The sequence below is a fragment of the Pseudorca crassidens genome, chromosome 3 (assembly GCF_039906515.1).
Source record: "Pseudorca crassidens isolate mPseCra1 chromosome 3, mPseCra1.hap1, whole genome shotgun sequence".
Lineage (NCBI taxonomy): Eukaryota > Metazoa > Chordata > Mammalia > Artiodactyla > Delphinidae > Pseudorca > Pseudorca crassidens.
The window spans coordinates 162,376,970-162,392,053 of record NC_090298.1 but is presented as its reverse complement, the minus strand read 5'-3'; the positions used below and the strand labels follow the sequence as shown (position 1 = coordinate 162,392,053).

Genomic DNA, 15,084 nt, shown 5'->3' with positions numbered 1-15,084 from the left:
GAATGAGAAATACTTTACAAATGAAAGAAACGTCATTTTAAGAACAATGATTTCTGCTGAAAAAATTCTTTCATCTTCTTCTTATGATCCACAAGTTACAGTACTCCATGAGGCAGAGGATCAAGATTGCATGAGGTTTTAATAAATAGGCATACAGTGAAGAACTGGAAGCTTTTTTCTAATCCTATCACCTATCATCAGAGGCCAGGTGACCTGTAGAAATCAAACTTTTAACAAAGCCCAGCTGGCCACACTGTCCCAAAGTCCTCCAGGCCTTTAGAAGAAATCACAATCACACACAGTTGCCTGAATATAAATATTCTTCTGCAGATGCACTGCTTTTAAGTTGTATAATGATTAGCATAGACTCTGTTTTTCCTTCCTCTCTACATATAATTTGATGCAGGTAGAAAGTTACTTCAAATTTAGAGCTCAGACATGGGGAAGAAGCATTAATATGTTAGATCACAAAATCCCTATACTCAGGTGCCTCAAGGCGCTTCCAGCCAAATTCTAGAACACACAGTGCAATTACATGCCCAAAAAACTCTTTCTCTTCACACCATAACAGTATACTCTGGGTCTTACTGCCCTCAAGGAACATGTTAAGAGCTACAGTTTACAAGGGAGCTCACCAAAGTCCATAACACTTTGATGGTGAATTTTCCCATGATTATAAATTATGTAAGGGTTTCATCATTGGCTTCCTCCAAAAGAACATAAAGTCTCCATCCTGCTATTTCAGGAACAGGAGTTTTCCAAGCAGCCAGTATTGCAACTGCTAAGTGAAAATCTAGTCTGGGATTTATGAAATTAGAAGTTGTGATTCTCCATCTCACGAGAAGAGAATGAAAAATCTTGAAATAAACAAGTCCTCCCAGAGCCATGAGAGCACTGACTTCAAAGGGTAAACTGGTGCCCTAAAACTGGGAAAGAGAAAAGAAAGACTTTTTTTTTTTTGCAGTATGCGGGCCTCTCACTGTTGTGGCCTCTCCTGTTGCGGAGCACAGGCTCCGGACGCGCAGGCTCAGCATCCATGGCTCACGGGCCCAGCCGCTCCGCAGCATGAGGGATCCTCCCGGACCAGGGCACAAACCCGCGTCCCCTGCATCGGCAGGCGGACTCTCAACCACTGTGCCACCAGGGAAGCCCAGAAAGACATTTTTTAAATATGCCCCAAAGATTCTGTTCTTAAGGCTGGTACCCAAAAAAACTGTTTCACTGTAGTCTAACACAAAGACAAAAAGGATCAAAAAAGATAGAACACAGTATCCATGAACTCTGGCATGACCTTCTTTAACAGAAGATTTAAGATACATATAATGAAAATAATTGAAGGAAAAGAGACACAGAAATAAGTAACGACCACTGAGATGTTCCTAATATTAATGATAGACAACACCCATAGATCCATGAGGCTCAGTGAACAATAAAAATGAAAACACCTAAAATGGAGACCAAAGTATATTATATTTAAAGTAGAGAGAAAAACAAAGGCAAAGAGAATATATATTGTAAGAAGCCAGAGGTATACTTTAGGTACAGAGAAATAAAGATTAGAATCAAACTGGACTTCTTTTCAGGAAAAAAAAACAATAATAATAATTATATACATACGTATATATAAAAGAACTAAGTGGATTGAAACATTTAAAGTTTTGAAATTAAAAAAAAAACAAACAGTGTCCTAGAATTCTGTTAGGAAGCACAATTATCCTTAAAAAACAGAAGGCCATTTTGAGACAAAAATTGATGGAACTTGTCATTAGTATGCCAACTTTGAAAGACATTAAAATTCATCAGAAAGAATGTAAATTATGTAGGAGAATTAAAAGAGGAATAAATAAAGGTAAACATCTTTTATATTTCTTTTATAATAGATGATACTTTGTCTAAAATCATATTAGCAAGAATGACATTGATAATGATAACCTTGTGGATAAGTGAAATAAATGACAGCCATATCAATAGGGACAGAGGAGGGGAAATGGGAATAGTGTGGTATGAGGTACCTGAACAACCACTGAAGAGGTACTGCGTTAAGTTGCAGACTGATGTGGGTTAGTTCTAAATGTATACTGAAAACTCAAGGGCAACCACTAAAAAAGTTCTTTACAAAGGTATAGGTTAAGAATGGAAAAAAGGAAGAATCAGACAAAATGCTCAGTTAAATCCAGAGAAGGTAGAAAAAAGAGAAAAGACAAATGAAAAAATAAGGGCAACAAATAGAAAGAGTAAAAAGTGTTAGATATTAATCCAACCATATTAGTCACCATTTCGATCAACAATGGTCTCAATACAAATGAAAGAAAATTACAGTAATATCAGATTTACTTATTCACTTTTATTGAAGTATAGATGATTTACAAAGTTGTGTTAGGTTCTGGTGTACAGAAAAGTGATTCAGATATATATATACATATATATATATATTCATATATATATATTCTTTTTCATATTCTTTTCCATTAAGGTTTTCTACAGGATTTTACAGTACCTTGTGCTATACAATAGGACCTTGTTGTTTATCTATTTTATATATAATAGCTTGTTTCTGCTAATTCCAAACTCCTAATTTATCTCCCCCCACCCCCTTTCCCCTTTGGTAACCGTAACTTTCATTTTGATGTCTGTCTGTTTTTGTTTTGAAAATAAGTTCATTTGTGACATATTTTAGATATCACATATAAGTGATATCATATGGTATTTCTCTTTCTCCATCTGATTTACTTCATGTAGTATGATAATCTGTACATCTATCCATGTTGCTGCAAATGGCATTATTTCACCTTTAATGGCTGAGCAGTATTCCACTGAATATATATACTACATCTTTATCCATTCATCTGCCAATGGACATGTAGGTTGTTTCCATGTCTTGGTTGCTGTAAATAGTGCTGCTATGAACATTTAGGTGCCTGTATCATTTTGAATTAGAGTTTTCTCTGGATATATACCCAGGACTGGGATTTCTCGATGATATGGCAACTCTAGTGTTTTGGGGGACCTCCATACTGTTTTCCAAAGTAGATGCACCAATCTACATTGCTTCCAACAGTACAAAAGGGCTCCGTTTTCTCCACACCCTCTCTAGCATTTGTTATTTGCAGACTTTTAATGATGGCCATTCTGACCAATGTGAGGTGGGCACCTCACTGCAGTTTTGATTTGCATTTCTCTAACAATTAGCAATGCTGAACATCTTTTCATGTGCCTATTGGCCATATGTATGTCTTCTTTGGAGATATGTCTATTTAGGTCTTCTGCCCATTTTTTATTGGGTTGTCTGGTTTTTGTTATTGGATAGTATGTGCTATTTGTATATTTTAGAAATTAAGCCCCTGTTGGTGGCATCATTGACAAATATTTTCTCCTAGTATGTAGGTTGTGTTTTCATTTTGTTTATGGTTTCCTTTGTTGTACAAAAGCTTATACGTTGTTTGGGACCCATTTGTTTATTTTTACTTTTATTTCTATTGTCTTGAGAGACCAACCTGAGAAAACATTGGTATAATTTATATCAGAGAATGTTTTGTCTATGTTCTCTTCTATGAATTTTATGATGTCATGTCTTACATTTAAGTCTTTAAGCCATTTTGAGTATATTTTTGTATATGGTGTGAGGGTGTGTTCTAACTTCATTGATTTACATGAGGCAGTCCAACTTTCCCAACACCACTTGCTGAAGAGACCGTCTTTTCCCCATTGTATATTCTTGTCTATTTTGTCAAAGATTAATTGACCATTGGTGTGTGGGTCTATTTCTGGCCTCTCTATTCTGTTCCATTGAGTCTATATTTCTGGTTTTGTGGCAGTATCACACTGTTTTGACAACTTTAACTTTGTATTATTGTCTGAAATCTGGGAGGGTTATGCCTTTAGCTTTTTTCTTTTTTCCTCAGAACTGCTTTGGCAATTCTGGGTCTTTTACAGTTCCATATATCTTTTAGGATTATTTGTTCTAGTTCTGTGAAAAATGTTATGAGTAATTTGATAGGGATCACATTAAATCTGTAGATTACTTTGGGTACTATGGCCATTTTAACAAAAATAATTCCTCCAATCCAAGAGTATGGGTTAGCTTTCCATTTTTTTAAAAATAAACTTATTTATTTATTTTTGGCTGTATTGGGTCTTCACTGCTGCACGCGAGCTTTCTTTAGTTGTGTCGAGTGGGGGCTACTCTTTCTTGTGGTGTGCAGGCTTCTCAGTGCAGTTGCTTCTCTTGTTGTGGAGCACGGGCTCTAGGCGTGCAGGCTCTAGAGTGCAGGCTTAGTAGTTGTGGCACATGGACTAAGTTGCTCCACGGCATGTGGGATCTTCCCGGACCAGGGCTCGAACCCATATCGGCAGACGGATTCTTAACCATTGTGCCACCAGGGAAGCCCAGCTTTCCATTTTTTGATTCAGTTCAATTTCCTTTATCAATGTTTTATGGTGCTCAACATATCTCTTTCACCTCCTTGGTCAGGTTTGTTCCAAAGTATTTTATTTTTTTCGGTGCATACTGTTTTTTTTTACTTTCCCTTTCTGATATCATAATATGTGATTTTTAAAATTACAATTAAATGTAGTCTACCAAAAACTCATTTTAAATATGAAGGCACTGGCAGATGAGAAATAAAGCAATGGAGATAAATACACCATGCCAAAACTAACCAAAAGAATGCTGGCACTCATATATGAACTTTAGAGAATGCAGATTTCAGACCAAGGAAATCTCAGGGGTAGAAAGGACTTTACATAATGACAAAAAGGTCCATTCTGCAAGAAGCCATAACAATCCTTCATGTGTACATACATAGCAACAAAGTGGCAAAATACATAAGGCAAGACATGAAGAATGCAGGGAGGAATACATAAATCCATTATTATAGTCATACATCAACACCCCCTTATCATAAGCTGTATATAACAGCAGGCAGAAAATCAGGAAGGACAGACTTGCTTTGAGGAATACTATGAAATAACTAAATGTAATTGTAATCTAAAGAACACTTCATGCAACAAGAGCTGAATACACATTCTTCTAAAATTCATATGAAACATTCAACCAGACCGAACACTTTCTGGGACATAAAGCATACCTTAACAAATCTGAAAGAAGAAAAATCATACAAACCATGCTCCTAGAACTCAAAGGCATTCATCTAGCAATCAATACAAGCAAGAGATTTGGAAAAACCCCTAACACACAGAGGTTCAACAACATATTTCTAAGTAATACATGGGATCAAAGAAGAAGTCTCAAGAGAAATTAAGATTTGTTTTGAGCTAAATTGTGGCATGTAGCAAAAGCAGTGCCTACCGAGAAATTTATGTCATCATCAACTGGGAAAAAACAAAAGTCTGTAAACAACAACACAAGCATCTACCTTAAGAAACAATAAAGAGGGCTTCCCTGGTGGCACAGTGGTTGAGAGTCCGCCTGCTGATGCAGGGGACATGGGTTCGTGCCCCGGTCCGGGAAGATCCCACATGCCGTGGAGTGGCTGGGCCCGTGAGCCGTGGCCACTGAGCCTGCGCGTCCAGAGCCTGTGCTCCACAATGGGAGAGGCCACAACAGTGAGAGGCCCGCGTACCACAAAAAAAAAGAAACAATAAAGAGAAGACGATATAATCACAAAATAAAGTTATAAAAATCAGAAAGGAAATTAATGTAATTGTGGGTAATTGAAGGAGAAAAAAACTTTTAAGCTAGTTCTTTGACAAGATTAATAACACTGATAAACATCTAATCAATATGCCTATAAGGGAAGACAGAGGGTAAAAGGAAATATCAGAAAAGAACAAAGGGGGAAATGAAAATTTCAAAGGATTTGGTAAAATACAGCATCCATTTTTAATCACAAACAAGTAATAGAGGGAACTTCTACTTCCTGAAAAAGAATATATTCATGTATCCTGTAGGTAAATTCAAATATTTGGTCTCTAGGACATAATTATCTCTGTGAAACACCTTAAAGATTCTCCAACAACAGATAACTCTTGGAATTAAGAGGGCATATCCTGGGCTTCCCTGGTGGCGCAGTGGTTAAGAAGGTACCTGCCAATGCAGGGGACACGGGTTTGAGCCCAGGTCTGGGAAGATCCCACATTTCGTGGAGCAGCTAAGCCCGTGTGCCACAACTACTGAGCCTGCGCTCTAGAGCCTGTGAGCCACAACTACTGAGCCAACATGCCACAACTACTGAAACCTGCACGTCTAGAGCCCGTGCTCCACAACAAGAGAAGTCACCGCAATGAGAAGACCACGCACCGCAACGAAGAGTAGCCCCCGCTCGCCACAACTAGGGAGAAGCCCACGCGCAGCAACGAAAACCCAAAGCAGCCAAATAAATAACATAAATAAATTTATTAAAAAAATAGAAGACATATCTCAAGATTGAAAGATAATCAACTGTTTTCCTGTAGACCCACACTGAACTTGGACAAAGAAGGAAAGGCAATTCAAATGAAAGGAAAATCTTTTAAACAAATAGTGCTGTAAATAATGGATATTCACAAACAAACACACACACAAACAAAGCAAATGTAAACATAGGACTTACACGTTTTACAAAAAAAGCCTCAAAACACATCACAGATCTAAATGTAAAATGCAAAAGTAATAAACTCCTCCAAAATATCATGGAAGGAAATCTAGGTCACTTTGGGTTTGGTGATGAATTTTCAAATATAACAACAAACACAAGGTCTGTAAAAGAAAAAAAGGATAATTTCACTTCATTAAAATAAAAAACGTCTCCTCTCAGAAAGGCAGTGTTAAGGGAATGAAAAGCTGAGTCACAGGATATGAAAAAATACTAATATTTGCAAAACACTTATGTGATAAATAACTGGTATTCAAAATATCCAGGAACTATTAAAACTCAACAGTAAGAAGATAAATAATCCAATTGAAAATGGGCAAAAGATCTGAACAGCTCCCAAAAAAAGATATATAGAAGGGAAACAGGAAATATGAAAACATGCTCAATGTCAAATGTCAGTAGGAAATTGCAAATAAAACGAGCTATCACTACACACCTATTTAATAACTAAAATGCAAAACACCAAATAGATGTGAAGGTAATCCTCATTCATTGCTGGGGGGAATGGAACTTGGTACCCCTACAAAGGAAGACAGGAGCTCTCTTTCAAAACAAAATATACTCTTAGTATGTATATTAAGACCCAGCAATCACACTCCTTGTTATTTGTCCAAATGAGATCAACTCTTATATTCACACAAAACTCATACACAAATACCTGTAGGAGCTTTATTCATAACTGGCATGAGTCAACAGGTAAGCAAGATATCTTGCAAGAGTCAAATAATCAGTGGTATATCCATATGATGAAACAGTGTTCACTAATAAAAAGGAATAAAGTATCAAGCTATAAAAACACATGAAGCAAAGCTCAAAAGTATATTGCTACCAGAAAGAAGCCAATCTGGCAGAGCTATATACTATATGATTCCAAGTATAGGAGGGCCTTCAAGTACTTCCCCTCGCAGGCTCAAACGGGGCCTTGGCCTGAAGACACTGACCTCAGGCTCTGCTCCCAACTACAGGCGCTCTCCACCACCACTGATACTTTAAATACACAAACCCTGTTTGAACAATTCAGCAAAATCACTCAAATCCAGTGTTTATGTGGAAATGAGAGAAGAAAATTATAAGCCACTTCTACTAGTTCACCAGGAAACCCCAAATATCTATTCCTTTTCAGAAAAAAATGTCAGTCAATTACTTCCAAGGCAATTTCATTTACTACATAATTAATCACACTTGAATACTTCTCCTCTACAAGTCTAAATCTTGGAACTTTATTTGAAATCCACCAAAAGTAAAGGAGAGGCCACAAAAATTTAACCACACTTCCTCAGGGATTGAATAAAAGCAAAAAATTCTTAACAAATGGAATGTAATACTGGAATTTTTTTCCCCCTGAAATTCACCTCTCTTACCTCTTTGGAAATATTTTATATGGACTTCGAAGCTCTATTTTACACTATTGAAGAAAGAAACTTAAATAAGCGAGTAAATCTTTTGAAGGGGACTAACCTAGGGATGGGCAGGGTAGATCGTCCATAAAAGTTCAAAAAAAACCTCCACGAAAGGACTTCCTATAGGATATCTGTTTCCAGTAAAAAATCAGAAGAAAGGACTTCATACAACCCACTTCCAAGTGGTCATTGTCGGCTTCTGCTCTTGTAAAATATCCACAGACCACCCCCCGCCCCCAAAATAATACCATCCACGTCACTACGGAACTAGGATAAACAATTAAAATATTTGTTTGAAATGCACTGCGGAGACGAATAGATGATAGGTAATTTGAATCGGAGAGGCGAAACCGACTTTGAGAATGAGGGAAGCGATCTGGAAATTTAATGATTTATTGCCAGCCCTACAAAGAGCTCCTCTGGGGGGCTAAGGTCTTTGAAATTCTGCTTCCCAAACATTTGGAAAACTCAGAGAAAAAATGAAACCGTGTAAGTCAGATGGGACTTGAACCCACGTGCCGGGACTCGAACCCTGCCTAAACCCAGATTGGGACTTGAACCTATGGTCTTTTAATTAGAATCACTCACCTGGTGTTGGACTTACTGAGGCTCGGGTTCTTTGTGTCACAGCGCAGAAGGAATTCAGCAAGAGGCGAAGAGATAGGCAAGATGTAGATTTATTAATATAGGACGCTTGCAAGAGACGCAAGCAGGCAGGGGGGCTCTGCCCTGAGGATTAAGTGGGCTATATTTTTATAGTCAAAGGAAAGTGGGGAAGGGGAAAAAGACTGCCTTCTTCCTCATTCTTCGAGTAGATGTCAGGCTTAGGTCACTAGCTCCTCCTTCCTATGGCATAGGAGAGTGTCTGACCCTAGGAGGTCAAACTAGGACTGTCGTAGAGCTTATTCAAATCAGGAGAAAGGTGGTAACATACACTAAAGTATGTTGTTTCATCTCAAGTCTCCATATAATGAGGGTCTCCTACTTTGGAATGTCACATTTCTCTTAAAATTCCTGTCCTTGGTGTTAAGGATCATTACCTTGCTGAACTCGACCAGCAGAATGCAGGTCTCATTTTTTCTTTCACTTAATGATCTGGGGCATATCTCATGCTTTTATTTATGGCTTTATACTTAAGGAGGCCTGATTGGTTCCACAACATTTTCGATAGCTTTCTTGAGCGATCAATAAGTTACAGTGGTCTCCCAAAGTTCCCTAGGTTTCCCTCGCTATTTACAATCCCCTACTGGGACTTCTACAACTACCAGTGTAACTATCCTATTCTATCCCTATCAAAACGGGTGCCCCCTGGGGCAGAAAGGAAAGGCTGAGACCCCTCAGACCACAGCTAATCCCACGACCGAACCCTGGAGAACGAGTCCCAGTTGTCACCTGAAGGCCGTGCCTGAGGTCACCACACAATCTGGGGGGAGAAGAGGGGCTGCAGAGCAGCCGGGTGAGGCTCCGGGGCCAAAGTTCCTGCAGCGAAGTGACCGAACAGGACGCCCGGGGTCCGAGCTGCCGGGCCAACCCCGCCACTGAGACCCGGAGGGGACTGAGGTCCGAGCAGCGCCCCAGACCCCTGCGTATCCGCAGACTCCGGAGTTGACCGCGAAGTGACCGGGTCAAAAAAGATGGCCGGTTTCGGCCGGTTGCGACCAGTCCCTTCGCAGCGTCCACAGTCCGGCTCAGCACACTCACCATTTCGAGGTTTCCTGGGTCTGTCTGAGTCCCTCCTAACGACTCCAAGGACTAGTGCAGAACACAGGGCAACAGAAGGTACGTGAAAGTTAACAGGTTAGTGAACCCGGAACAGACGCGCGATCCCTCCGCTGTAGAAGGTAAGGCAGTCCACGCCTGAGTGGGGGACCGCTCCGCCCACCTGCCTCAGCGGCCGCCTGGTTGGACAGATCTCAATACCCCGCCCCCTAATGCCTCCCACCTGTGGGAGGTGGGATGGGACCTGTCCCCGCCTGGCACGTTTGCTTGGTAAAACAACATTTCCTGGCCTGGGATTGTCTCAGTTGTCTTCCGCAGCTCCTCCTGCACTGGGATTCCTGATTCTGTTTCAAGATGCAGCAAGTACAGATAAGAGGATGGCCCAGGTCAGTCCTGCCTGGAACAAGAGGGTCTTATGTCCTCCAGGGGTCAAGGGCTTGGTGTAAGTCTGTGTGGCCAGGCACGGAACTGTGCTTCTTGTTAAGAAACGCAGACACTTAAATGTGAATTCACCATCTATAATAAAGGGGTTGACTCCATTTTCATCTTTCGTCCTTGACAGCGCTGAGCCTTCCACCAATCCCTGCCCCATTCCCACTTATTAGGTACTTAAGCTAAAGAATCCCAGAGCACTTGGCTCTGGTAGGAAATTTGAATCAGTCAGCCTAGCTGGGTGCCAGGACAAATCTCAGTTAAACCACAGGCTATGATGTGTGTTCATTAACTTCTCAGGTGTACGTTTTACACTGGTAGGAAATTTTATAAATAAATTAATTAATTACTAATTTTTATTGGACTATAGCTGATCCACAATGCTGTAGTAGCCTCAGGTGCACAGCAAGGTGAATCAGCCACACATATACATACACCAACTCTTTTCTTAGATTCCCCTCCTATATAGGCCATGACAGAGGACTGAGTAGAGTTCCCTGCGCTACACAGCAGGTCCCCATCAGTTATCCGTTCTACATATAGTAGTGTGTACACGTCAATCCCAACCTCTCAATTTATCCCTCCCTATTTATCCCCTGGTAACCATAAGTTTGCTTTCTACACCCTCGACTCTACCTCTGCCCTACAAACAAGTTCATTTGCACCCCCTTTCTAAACTCCATATATAAGCAACATCACATGACATCCAACCTTCTCTGTCTGACCCACAGCACTAAGCACAACAATCTCCAAGTCCATCCATGTCGCTGCAAATGGCATTATTTTGTTCTTTTGTATGGCTGAATAATATTCCACTGTATTTATGTACCATATCTTCTTTATCCATTCCTCTGTTGATGGACATTTAGGTTTCTTCCAAGTCCTGGCTATTATAAATGTAAATAATGCTGCAATGAACATTGGGGTGCATGTATCCTTTCAAATTATGGTTTTCTCTGGATATATGCCTAGGAGTGGAATCGCTGGGTCATATGGTAGTTCTATTTTTAGATTTTTAAGGAACTTCCATACTGTTCTCCATAGTGGCTGTATCAATTTACATTCTCACCAACAGTGTAGGGGGTGTTCCCTTCTCTCCACACCCTCTCCAGCATTTACTGTTTGTAGATTTTTTGATGATGGGCATTCTGACCCATGTGAGGTGATACCTCCTCGTAGTTTTAATTTGCATTTCTCTAATAATTAGTGATGTTGAGCATCTTTTCATGTGCTTTTTGGCCAACTGTATGTCTTCTTTGGAGAAATGTCTATTTAGATCTTCCTCCCATTTTTTGATTGAGTTGTTTGTTTTTTTGATATTGAGCTGTATGTGCTGTTTGTATATTTGGGAGATTAATCCCTTGTCGGTTGCTTCATTTGCTAATCTTTTCTCCCATTCTGAGGGTTATATTTTGTGTTTGTTTATGGTTTCCTTTGCTGTGCAAAACTTTTAAGTTTAACTAGATCCCATTTGTTTATTTTTGTTTTTATTTTCATTACTCTAGGAGGTGGATCAAAAGAGATCTTGCTGGGATTTATGTCAAAAAGTGTTCTGCCTATGAGTTTTATAGTATCCGGCCTTACCTTTAGGTCTTTAATCCATTTTGAGTTTATTTTTATGTATGGTGCTAGGGAGTGTTCTAATTTCATTCTTTTAGGTAATTTGGACAATTAATAATTTTGTGCTTCAAAGGAAACTATCAAGAAAGTAGAAATATCCTTTGGAATTCTTGTGTGATATTGCTTGGAATATAAAATTGTATTGATGGTATGAAAAGAAAAAGGCAATTCCTCAAAAAATTGCAAAGTGAGTCACTATCTGATCTAGCAATCCGACTTCTGTCAATTGAAGTAGAATTGAAAGCAGTGATTCGAACAGATATGTCAAAACAGATATATATGTTCATTTCACATTATTCATAGTAGCCATAGGTGGAAGCAACTCAAGTGTCCATCAACAGTTGAATAGACAAAAAAAACACGGTGCATACATACATCAGAGTATTATTTAGCTTTAAAAAGAAAGCAAATTTTACTCTTGCTACAACATAGATGAACCTTAGGACATTATGCTAGCTGAAATTAGCCTGACAAAAAAGGTCAAACACTGTATGATTCCATGGGTATGAGGTACCTACAGTAGCTAAATTCCTAGAGACAAAAAGTAGAATGGTTTTCTCCATTGTATATATGTACCACATCTTCTGTATCCATTCACCTGTCGATGGGCTTTTAGGTTGCTTCCATGTCATGGCTATTGTAAACAGCACTTCAGTGACCATTGGGGTGCATGTATCCTTTCAAACCATGATTTTCTCTGGATATATGCCCAGGAGTGTGATTGCTGGACCATATTGTAGCTATGTTTTTAGTTTTTTAAGGAACCTCCATACATACTGTTTTCCATAACGGGTACAGCAATTTACATTCCCACCAACAACCCCTTTTCTCCCCACCCTCTCCATCATTTATTGTTTTTTTGTTTGTTTTTTTCTCTAATGATGGAATACTCTCAAAAGGGAGAGCTTAAAGCACCTTGTGAATTATTTATTTTATTTATTTATTTTTTTCAAATTCTTTTCCCATTTAGGTTGTTACATAATATTGAGCAGAGTTCCCTGTGCTATACAGTAGGTCCTTGTTGTTAATCCATTTTATTTATTTATTTTTCAAATATTTATTTATTTATTTGTCTATGCCCGGTCTTAGTTGTGGCATGCGGGATCTTCAGTTCTGGTGTGCAGAACTTTTAGGTGCGGCGTGTGAACTCTTAGTTGCAGCATGTGGGATCTAGTTCCCTGACCAGGGATCAAACCCAGGCTTCTTGCACTGGGAGTGTGGAGTCTTAGCCACTGGACCACCAGGGAAGTCCCTGGTTATCTATTCTAAATATAGTAGTGTACATGTAAATCCCAAACTCCCTAAGTATCCCTCCCCCTCGCCCCTCTGGTAACCATAAGTTTGTTCTCTAAGTTTGTGATTCTGTTTCTGTTTTGTAAATAAGTTTATTGTATCTTTTTTTTTTTTTAGATTCCACATATAAGTGATATCATACGATATTTGTCTTTCTCTGACTTAGTTCACTCAGTATGACATCTAGGTCCATCCATGTTGCTACAAATGGCATTATTTCATTCTTTTTAATGGCTGAGTAATATTCCATTGTACATATGTACCACTTCTTTTTATCCATTCATCTGTCATCCATCATTTATTGTCTGTAGACTTTCTGATGGTGGCCATTCTGACTGGTGTGAGGTGATATCTCACTGTAGTTTTGATTTTCATTTCTCTAATAATTAGCAATGTTAAGCATTTTTTCACATGTCTCTTGGCCATCTGTATGTCTTCTTTGGAGAATTGTCTATCTAGGTCTTCTGTCCATTTTTTGATTGGGTTGTTTGTTTTTTTAATATTGAGCTGCATGAGCTCTTTGTAGCTTTTGGAGATTAATTCCTTTTCAGTCACATCATTTGCAAATATTTCCTCCCATTCTGTGGATTGTCTTTTTGTTTTGTTTATGGTTTCTTTGCTGTGCAAAACTCTTTGCTTACTATAGACCTCCCAACTTCCTTTTCCCTTCTTTAAAAGAATACTCTCCTTGCTGCAGGGGAACTTGCATGCCAAGGTTGCTGACCCCAAATTACAATTCTTTGCTAATCCTGGATAAACACATATTTTGCTGGAAAAATAATTGGCATCCTATTTGTTTATGTCAACATGGGTATAGAGTTTGGTTTTGAAAGATGAAAATAGTTCTGCAGATTGGTTTCCCAATGTCAATGTATTTTGTACTACTGAACTATACACTTAAAATGATGAAAATGTAAATTTTATGGTATGTGTATATTATAAAAATTAAACTTTTAAGGCAAGACAGTGAATACAACCCTTAGAACGGAAGAAAATTTTGCAAATCATATATTTAAAACAGAACTTATATTGAAAATATCTAGAGACTTCTTATAAGTTAGTTATAAAAAGTCAATTAACTCAATATTAAATGTGACAAGCATCTGAAGTCACATTTTTCCAAGTAAAATATACAAATGATCAAGGGCATATGAAAAGATTCTGGCCATTATTAGTCATCAAGGAGATGCAAATCAAAACCACAATGAGATTCCATGTCACAAAAACTAGGATGGCTAAAATCAAAAAGTGAGGTAATAAGTTTTATCCAGGATAGATGGAGAAATTTGAACTCTCATACAGGTTGGAATGAAGACAAAATAGCGAAGCCACTCTGGAAAAAGTTCTGGGAGTTCCTCAAATATTAAACCTAGAGTTATCATATGGCCCATCAATCCCACTCCTCGGTATATGCCCAAGAATATGAAAATACTTATTTGGCCAAAACTTATACATGAATTTTAGAGTAATGTGATTCATAGTAGCCAAAAGGTAGAAACATCTAAAGTTCCATTAACAGATGAATAGGTAAACAATGTGTTTTACCCAATCAATAAAATGTTATTCTGATGTAAAATGAAGGAAATATTGATTTATAATTTTCCCTTGAAAAAAATCATGCTGAGTCAATCAAAAGACCATATACTATAGAATTCTTTTCATATGAAAGACCAGGATGGAGAAAAAGAAAGCAGATTAGTGGTTTTCTAAGGCCGGGGATTGGAGGAGGAAGATGGGAAGATTAGCGGTGACAGCTAAAGAGTAGAAGAGTTTCTTTTTGAAGTGAGAAAATCTTCAAAAATTGACTGTAGTGATAAATGCATGTATCTACAAATATACTAAAAGCATGAAAATGTATACTTAATGGGTGCCTTCCACAGTATGTGCCATACATTTCAATAAAGTTGTTCAAATAAGTCAATGCATGAAGTGTTTTGCAATGTAAGAGTTTTGCAATTAAGTCTCCTGGGAGTATAAGAATTTCCAGGTTAATTAATATCCATCACTTCACTTAGTTATCATTTTGT

At 38.4% G+C, this 15,084-nt stretch overlaps 1 pseudogene; it reads right to left on the bottom strand.

The window, feature by feature from the left end:
- Window positions 1–15,084, bottom strand: part of LOC137222342 (zinc finger protein 709-like) — a 55,184-nt pseudogene that overhangs the window by 12,628 nt on the left and 27,472 nt on the right.